The sequence below is a fragment of the Rattus norvegicus genome, chromosome 15 (genome assembly GCF_021556685.1).
Source record: "Rattus norvegicus strain SHRSP/BbbUtx chromosome 15, alternate assembly SHRSP_T2T, whole genome shotgun sequence".
Classification (NCBI taxonomy): Eukaryota; Metazoa; Chordata; class Mammalia; order Rodentia; family Muridae; genus Rattus; species Rattus norvegicus.
The window spans coordinates 7943801-7951080 of record NC_141548.1 but is presented as its reverse complement, the minus strand read 5'-3'; the positions used below and the strand labels follow the sequence as shown (position 1 = coordinate 7951080).

The following is a 7280-nucleotide window of genomic DNA, read 5'->3' as shown; positions in this document are numbered from 1 at the left end:
ACCCAATGACCCCTTCTGGCCTTTGGGGAATAGCACGCACAGACCTACAGAAGGCAAAACAATCATAAATATAAAATAAATCAACAACAACAGCAAACAAAAACAAAAGCACCCAAAGGAGGGAAAACCAAAGGAGAAAACTCATAGGGCACCTTTGCCTGGATATTTTGTCCAGCTTTTAAAGAAATCTAGAAACTGAATTGTAAACTATGTGGTCTGCTTGAGTTGAAATCCCAAATGGAACATAGTACATTGTCAAGAACAAAAGTCATCATCCTAATCAAGAACAAGAAAACAACCAACCATAAAAACCCTATCCCCTGAAAGGTCTTGCAATTTATTATCTCTTCTGTGCAGTTACAATTGATATCATGTTTGAAGGAAACCAAGAGCAAGCAATTCTGTTTCATGACTGCTTCTATACTCCCTATAATATTGTTTTATTTCCTGGGAGATACTACAGAAAACCTGAGGAATATCCCATTAATATGTTCAACACTCTCATCCACAAAAGAGTATATTTAACGGTGGCTAAATATTTGATAAGGATACAGCATTGATAATTTTTTCATCATGAAGTTGGTATTCAGAGTTGGACACACAATCTACACTGAAAGTACAATTTTCTTTGTATCTCAGTCTGACTGGGAAGTAATTATGATGCCCAATCCCTGTGAGAATGCAGAGATCCATCTCTGCCTGAGAGCTGTGGGATTTCAGATGGTTACGTCACACTTCAATAAAGAAGGTTCTTAAGAGTGACGAGTTCGAGATCACTGTTTGATTCACAAGGATACATTCGATTTACTCAAAAGTAACAGGACACAAGGATTCAATATCTGCGGTGTAGATGGTCTTGCTGGCCTCCTCACAGAACCTCTTTCCCTCCTCACAGGATGCTTGCAGTTCAGTCTGCTCCACCAGCAGTTTTCTGTTCTCATTCATCAAAATCCTTACATTCTTCTTCAATTCATTGCATTCATTCAGGAGGTGGAAGTTTCTGATGCTGAATCAAAAACAAATAATGGTAAATCCCAGGCAGTTTCTATTTGCCTGCGACTCCTGCAAGGACAATCATCCCTTCAAGGGCCCCATCCCCAGGCATCTCCAGACTACAGCCACAGTTTGCATGTTAGCACCAATTAGAGGAAGGTCAAATCCTGAGTCCGCACTCCATGGGAATCAAAGTACATCAGAAAATCCTGACATTAGAGGGTATATGCACATCAAAGCAGAGGAAATGGTGCATATGGGTGCTCATGTGTTCATGGTATTCTAAAGCCATTGGCAGGTAGAGGGCCAATCCCCTCTGAGGGCTGATAGAAGACCCAGCAGCTATACAAACTTTCCATGTGTTTCTCATGGACCACAGATCTTTTTTCAAAGTCATAGCTGGACAGAAGTATTCCCTGCCTAGTGCTGGGGTCTCCTTTCTGTCAGTGACTCACCGGTAGGAATTGTTCTCTTGTGTGAGCTCCTTGTACTTCTCCATGGCATCACTTATCCAGTTGGTCATCTTATGCATGTCCATCGTTCTCATCTCATGTTGGGATTTAAGCATTGGCAATTCAATGTTCAGCCTGTGTTAGAACATGGCCCAAGGAACAAATAACTGTCTGAACTCATGATTTCAGAATTAGATGAAGTGTAAATAAAAAATACCCAATAAAAAATTAAATTCAAGGAATGGGGGCTAGGGAAGAAAGTGGAAAACTCAAAGACCACAGCAAAAACACAACAGTGAGACTCAAACCATCACTCTCCTATAGAAAATATTTCTCTGCAAATCAGCATGCATTTGTTTTGAAATAAGGGCTCCTTAAAAGGCTGGTGAGATACGGTCCTACAAAGACCCTCTGTATAGGAGGGGGGAAAGTCTGAGAGCTGCATGTTTCGGAATAACAAGTGCCAAGAATTTATTCCCACAGTGACCTTTTCTAGGTCACAGTAAACCAACCTTGGATAGTTAAAAAAAAGAAAATAAAGTTCAAATCAGGAAAATAAATAAATAAATAAATAAATAAATAAATAAATAAATAAATAAATAAGTGAAATCAGAGTGTTCTCTGGACTACCTAAGCCCATTTATATAACACAAACTTGCTCCTTCCTATTGGTGCTGGTTAAACTCATTATCCTGGGCATTGGACGGCAGAGCCAGGGGACCAAATGGAGGGAGCTGACCTTCAAGATCTGGCCAGGTAAGCATGAAGGAATTGAACAGTTGTGTAAGAAGTATAAGATGTTTCCTCCAGTCTGTGCCATAGCCTTGGGTCCAACAGAAAGATGTGATGACATTTCTCTTGTTTTGAAAGAGGAGATTCTCAATCCTTGTTACATGACTCCCAGAGGCCGAAACTACTTTTTACAGGGAAGAGGATTCATAACACCTCATCCCCTCAGGAGAGTCCTATGTGCCAGCAAGGTAAACAGAAGGAGCAAAGTGCTCTGTTGATCAATGACGGCCTCCACAGGCTTATCACTATCATGACCTGCAAACTGTTCATCAAACAAATCCTCAGACCCAATCAAAGGTCCCAGACTCCCTGATCCTGAGCAAAACACACACAAATACTTTCACATCCATCCATACAGACCAACCCATATACAAACATAATTAGAATGCCAACTTTATCATGGAGGTGCCATAGAATCAGTGTATAACGACCAAAATCAGAGTAAGAGTGATGACATTCAGGCATTTCATTCACACACTTAGATGCAGCAAGTGTGACCAGGTCCTTCCAGCTGCTGAAAAAATCCAATCCAACTCCAAGGAGGTCAGGGTCAAGTACAAGAGAGGTTGACCCTAAACACACAGCACCTAGCTTCTCTCACAGGCCAGCACCTGCCAAGGCTCCTTAAAGTCCAGGATGAGAGGTGAAACACTTTCTGGATGTGAGGAAATCTTGGCTTAGCAGAGAGAGCACAAGACAGTCAGTAGGTTACAGGGCATAATGACTACCTGTAGTTCAAACCATCATTGACATAAAGGTCCAGGATTTGAGAAAGTTCATCCCGCTGGAATTTACACTTCTGGATTTCAGATTTTTTCCTCCAATTTCTTTATACGTTTTTCATGGTTACTGATGAAATTTTCTGATGATGCCTTCCGAATAAACCCTGTAGATAGATGAACACAAGTGAATGTACATATTTGATAGCCCATGGGAGGAAAAGACCATTCTGAGTCTCAAAATCGAGGTTGAGGAAGAGGAAAGGCTGGAGACTTGTTGAATCCCTGAAAGAGAAGAAAAGCTATCTCTAATGTGGACTCTTAAGCTATTTCCCTCTTCCCAACCTCCATTGCCATACATAAGCCTCACTCACTATTACATGATCCCTCATACTGAAAGATAGAATCTATCTCAGACATAAAGATTTGGGACATTGTCAGCAGATATCAGACGTGGAGCAGGTAAATCCTGGAGTTCACAGCACCATCAAACCCTAATCGTGTGTTCAAGCTTAAAGTGTCTGCGACCTCAATTCATGACTAGGGCATTCATCCTTCCTTGTTGTTGTCACCACAGACTTAGGTAACCTACAGTAATCTAGAGGATGAAGTGCTTCAGCACCCAACCATGAACGGGCACATTGTTGTTCTCATAAAGGCTTCCTTGTCAGTAGAAATTAAAAGGCTCATAGAAAAGAAGTTGCAGGCCTGCCAATTCCTGGTTCTCTGTCAAATTAATCATCAGGACTCTTGACTCTTGGTCTGCAATTGACAAATTCCAAGGCTCCTGCCTGTAAGGCCTACTCCTGAAAGGCACAGCTCAAACCTGCCTCCTGGAGGAAGTTCCCCAACTCTACCTAGTACTCACTGTGCCTTCCCCAAAACGATTTCATTCTTCCGTACTTACAATACAGAAGGCCAGCTTTCTTCTGCCTCAGTCTGGTCTCTGTATAGCCACTCTGGATATCAATGTGGAGGATAATGGGAACAATGCAAATAGCTTTACCTGAAGACCCAGCTTTACCACACACTTCAGCGCATATACTCAAACATGATCCACATATGAGAAGGACGTGTGGTTGAATATGTTCATAGCAGCCTTACTTATATTAGTCAAATGCTGGAAAGAACTACGATAGACCTCAACTCAACTGAGGAATGAATATAGAAAGTGCGCTCTATTCAAACAGAGGAACAGTACTCGGGTATCAAAAATGAATACCAGGACCTTTGTAGGCAAAGGGATGGAACTGGAAAATAGTGAAGTAGCAGAGATCGAAAAGGACATAACATGGGATGTATTTAGTGACAAATGGATGTTAGCCCAAAAGTTCAGAAGACCCACTATACAATTCATTGATCACACGAAGGGTAACATGTCAGAAGGCCAAATTGTGGATGCTTGAACCCACTTAGAAGGGGAAGAACATAATCATGGGAGGCAGAAGGATGGAGGGACCTAGGTAGAGGCAGGGAAGGATGGACAAGGGGTGGGGGGAGTAGCAACAATGAAAAGAGACAAGAGAGAAACCCAGAGGAAAAGTGGAATAAATAACAATAAGCATCAGTGGTGGGTGGTGAACTTGGGTAACCCAAATGAAAAATGAAGAAGTCAAAATCTTTTCATTTGCAGATGACGTGATACTATTTTTAAAACTAAAAATGTATCACCATCTCTCTTATTTTTTTCTTTTCTTTTTTTTCGGAGCTGGGGACCGAACCCAGGGCCTTGGGCTCGCTAGGCAAGCACTCTACCGCGGAGCTAAATCCCCAACCCCAATATCACCATCTCTTAAGACTGATAAATACATTCATAAAAGCACAATACAATGGGAACACACAAAATTTCTTAGCCTTCCTTTATGCCAATCCAATTCATACCAGGAGAAAATCTGGGAAAAATTCCCCTCATAATAATCTGAAAATATTAAATAAAATAATGTGGATTAATATATTTAAAATGCAAAGACAACCGTGAATTAGCTAGAGGTAATGCTAAATAGAAACAATTTGTCTCTAAAAAATGTTCTTAAATCTGAAAATACATTCATAAAAGTAGTAGAATGCAAAATAACACACAAAACTCTTTATCTTTCCTGTATACCAATAAAAAACCATGGGAAAGAAATCAGGGAAATATTCTACTCAAAATACTCTTAAAATATATAACAAAATACTGTGGATTAGCTTACTTATAAAGCATACTATTAGTAAGAAGACATATGAAGTACCCACGATCCATCCTGAATACATGTAAGAACTTTCCGGCTGATGTTCTGAAAGACCTTAAAGACTTGAATAATCAAAGCTTTTATATTTTTATGGATAAGTAGATAATATATTAAGGTCAGTTTTTGATGAATTAATAAAATTAATACAATAAATAATGATTAGAAAATTTTACTGCAATAAATCACCCACTTTTATGAAATGCATGAATGTAACTATAAATGTTCTACTATGGGACAAAAGACAACTTTTAAAGTACAAAGAGCTAACATGTCTAGAGAGATAATTTTAAAGAGAAAAAAAAAGGAGGAAAAAATGTAATGAGATAAAAAATGTAATAGTTACCTAAGCAGTGTGATGCGGTTGGCAGAGCGAATATTTCAACAGTTTAGAGTGTCCAGGAACTGTGTTTATTGATTTAAAAACTGAGGTTCCATACCTGCAGGAGGAGGGACTATCAGAGCAGATCTCAAGAAAATTCCAAATGTTCAAGTTAGTTTCCTACTGTTATAGTAAAACATAAAAATACCAATTTGGGAAAGTGAAGGTTTTATTCACCCCATAAGTTACAGTTCATCATCAATGGAATACAAGATAAGAACAAAAGGCAGCAGCTTGAAAACAGAGAGGAACTCTGCTTACTCATCTGCTCAGCTACCTTTCTCTATGACCTCTCCTCCCCTTACTAGGGCTGGTACCACCCACAGTGGGCTAAGTCCCCATACATCAACTAACCATCCAGAAAATGCCAAAGATATATGCCTGCCAGCCATTCTGATGGCTCAATTGCTCAAGAATGCACCATTTAGACAGCTACAATTAGCCATCACAGCAAGGTATAAAAGGAAAATACAAACCTTACCCTACTCCAGATAAAAGTAACACTGCATGAATAGAATTTGAGGTCACAAGTGAAGTTTCATGTGAGGAAGAAATTAGAAGGAATTATGCCAGAAATTACACAGTATTTAAAATAAAATGTGATATCAAGTCAAAGCCACAAACAAAATGTTGGTAACTTTGACTTCTTGAAACCTCTTCTGGAGGCTGCAGGGTGGACTCAGGGCATGGTTGTTTGCTGGCACCACCATGGACCATCCAGAGTTTTGGTGAAGGATTTTCCATCAGAAGCCTTAGCCTTACTACAGAGGCCAGGTCCCAGGTACAAAACATAGTCAGTCAATTGGATGACAGATCTTGTGCTCCAAAGAAATGGAGGAGTCCATTTAGTCATGATTTCAGGGTGGCTCTAACTCATTTCAGAGTCATAAATATCGCAAGCATCCAGAACACCACAAGACCCGTTGTCTAACACCAGTATTCTCTGCTGTGCCCTCAGTCACCATGGTAATATCAGTGGTGAGCTCTATAGTATTATTTGTTCCAGTTTCCTGGTGGTGCTGCCCCCAAACCCTGTTTCTTTGACCCAGAGAGAAGCTTCAAAGAAAATAATAAAAAAATTTTTGCATTGAAAGCCATTGATAGCTTGTAGTTGTAGTTAACAATGAAGACCTCAAGCAATCTTCCCTCAGTCCTCCTGTTTTAGCAAGGTTTTTTTTTTGTTGTTGTTTTGGTTTGTTTTGGTTTGGTTTTGTTTTTTGTTTTTTGTTTGTTTGTTTGTTTCTTTTGCTTTTGGTTTTACTTTTTGTTTTGTTTTGGTGGTTTTGTATTTTATTTTGTTTTGGTTTGTTTTGCTTTTGTTTTTGGTCTATTCTTAGGATGCATGGAGTGATCAAGAAGTTGTCGAAAGAAGTTCAAGTACAAACCCCAGTCTTTCTGGCAGGTCCACTGTGTTTGCTGCATTAGGATTTTTTTCCCTTTTGCCTTAAATGTTACCAATTTTCACTCTCTTGGAGGCTTTTATCCAGGTGTAATTAGTAACATATCTATCATAATTATTTGAATTTCAATGATCCAATTCTAACTATTCTATCTCCCACTCCAAACCAGAGACAGGCGTTGAGTTCTGTAGGGTGTGGTTTTGATGCTTAGAATCTTCCTGTGAACACTGATTCTTGATAGTTCAATAACGATGCTGTTGGCCAAGCAGCTGGGTGGCATAGGCAGGTCTTCAATTCCCTGCAGGCAGGCTATT

General features: G+C 39.7%; 1 pseudogene across 1 annotated transcript in view; it reads right to left on the bottom strand.

The window, feature by feature from the left end:
* Nucleotides 1–784: 784 nt before the first annotated feature.
* The window catches only part of LOC148000799 (uncharacterized), a 42913-nt pseudogene continuing 36417 nt past the window's right edge, over nt 785–7280 (bottom strand). Inside the window, exons 3-4 of the transcript XR_015638204.1 lie at nt 1449–1580; nt 785–1006 (exon numbers count right to left, since the gene is read on the bottom strand). The product of XR_015638204.1 is annotated as an uncharacterized LOC148000799 (transcript). The remainder of the gene's footprint in view (nt 1007–1448; nt 1581–7280) is intronic.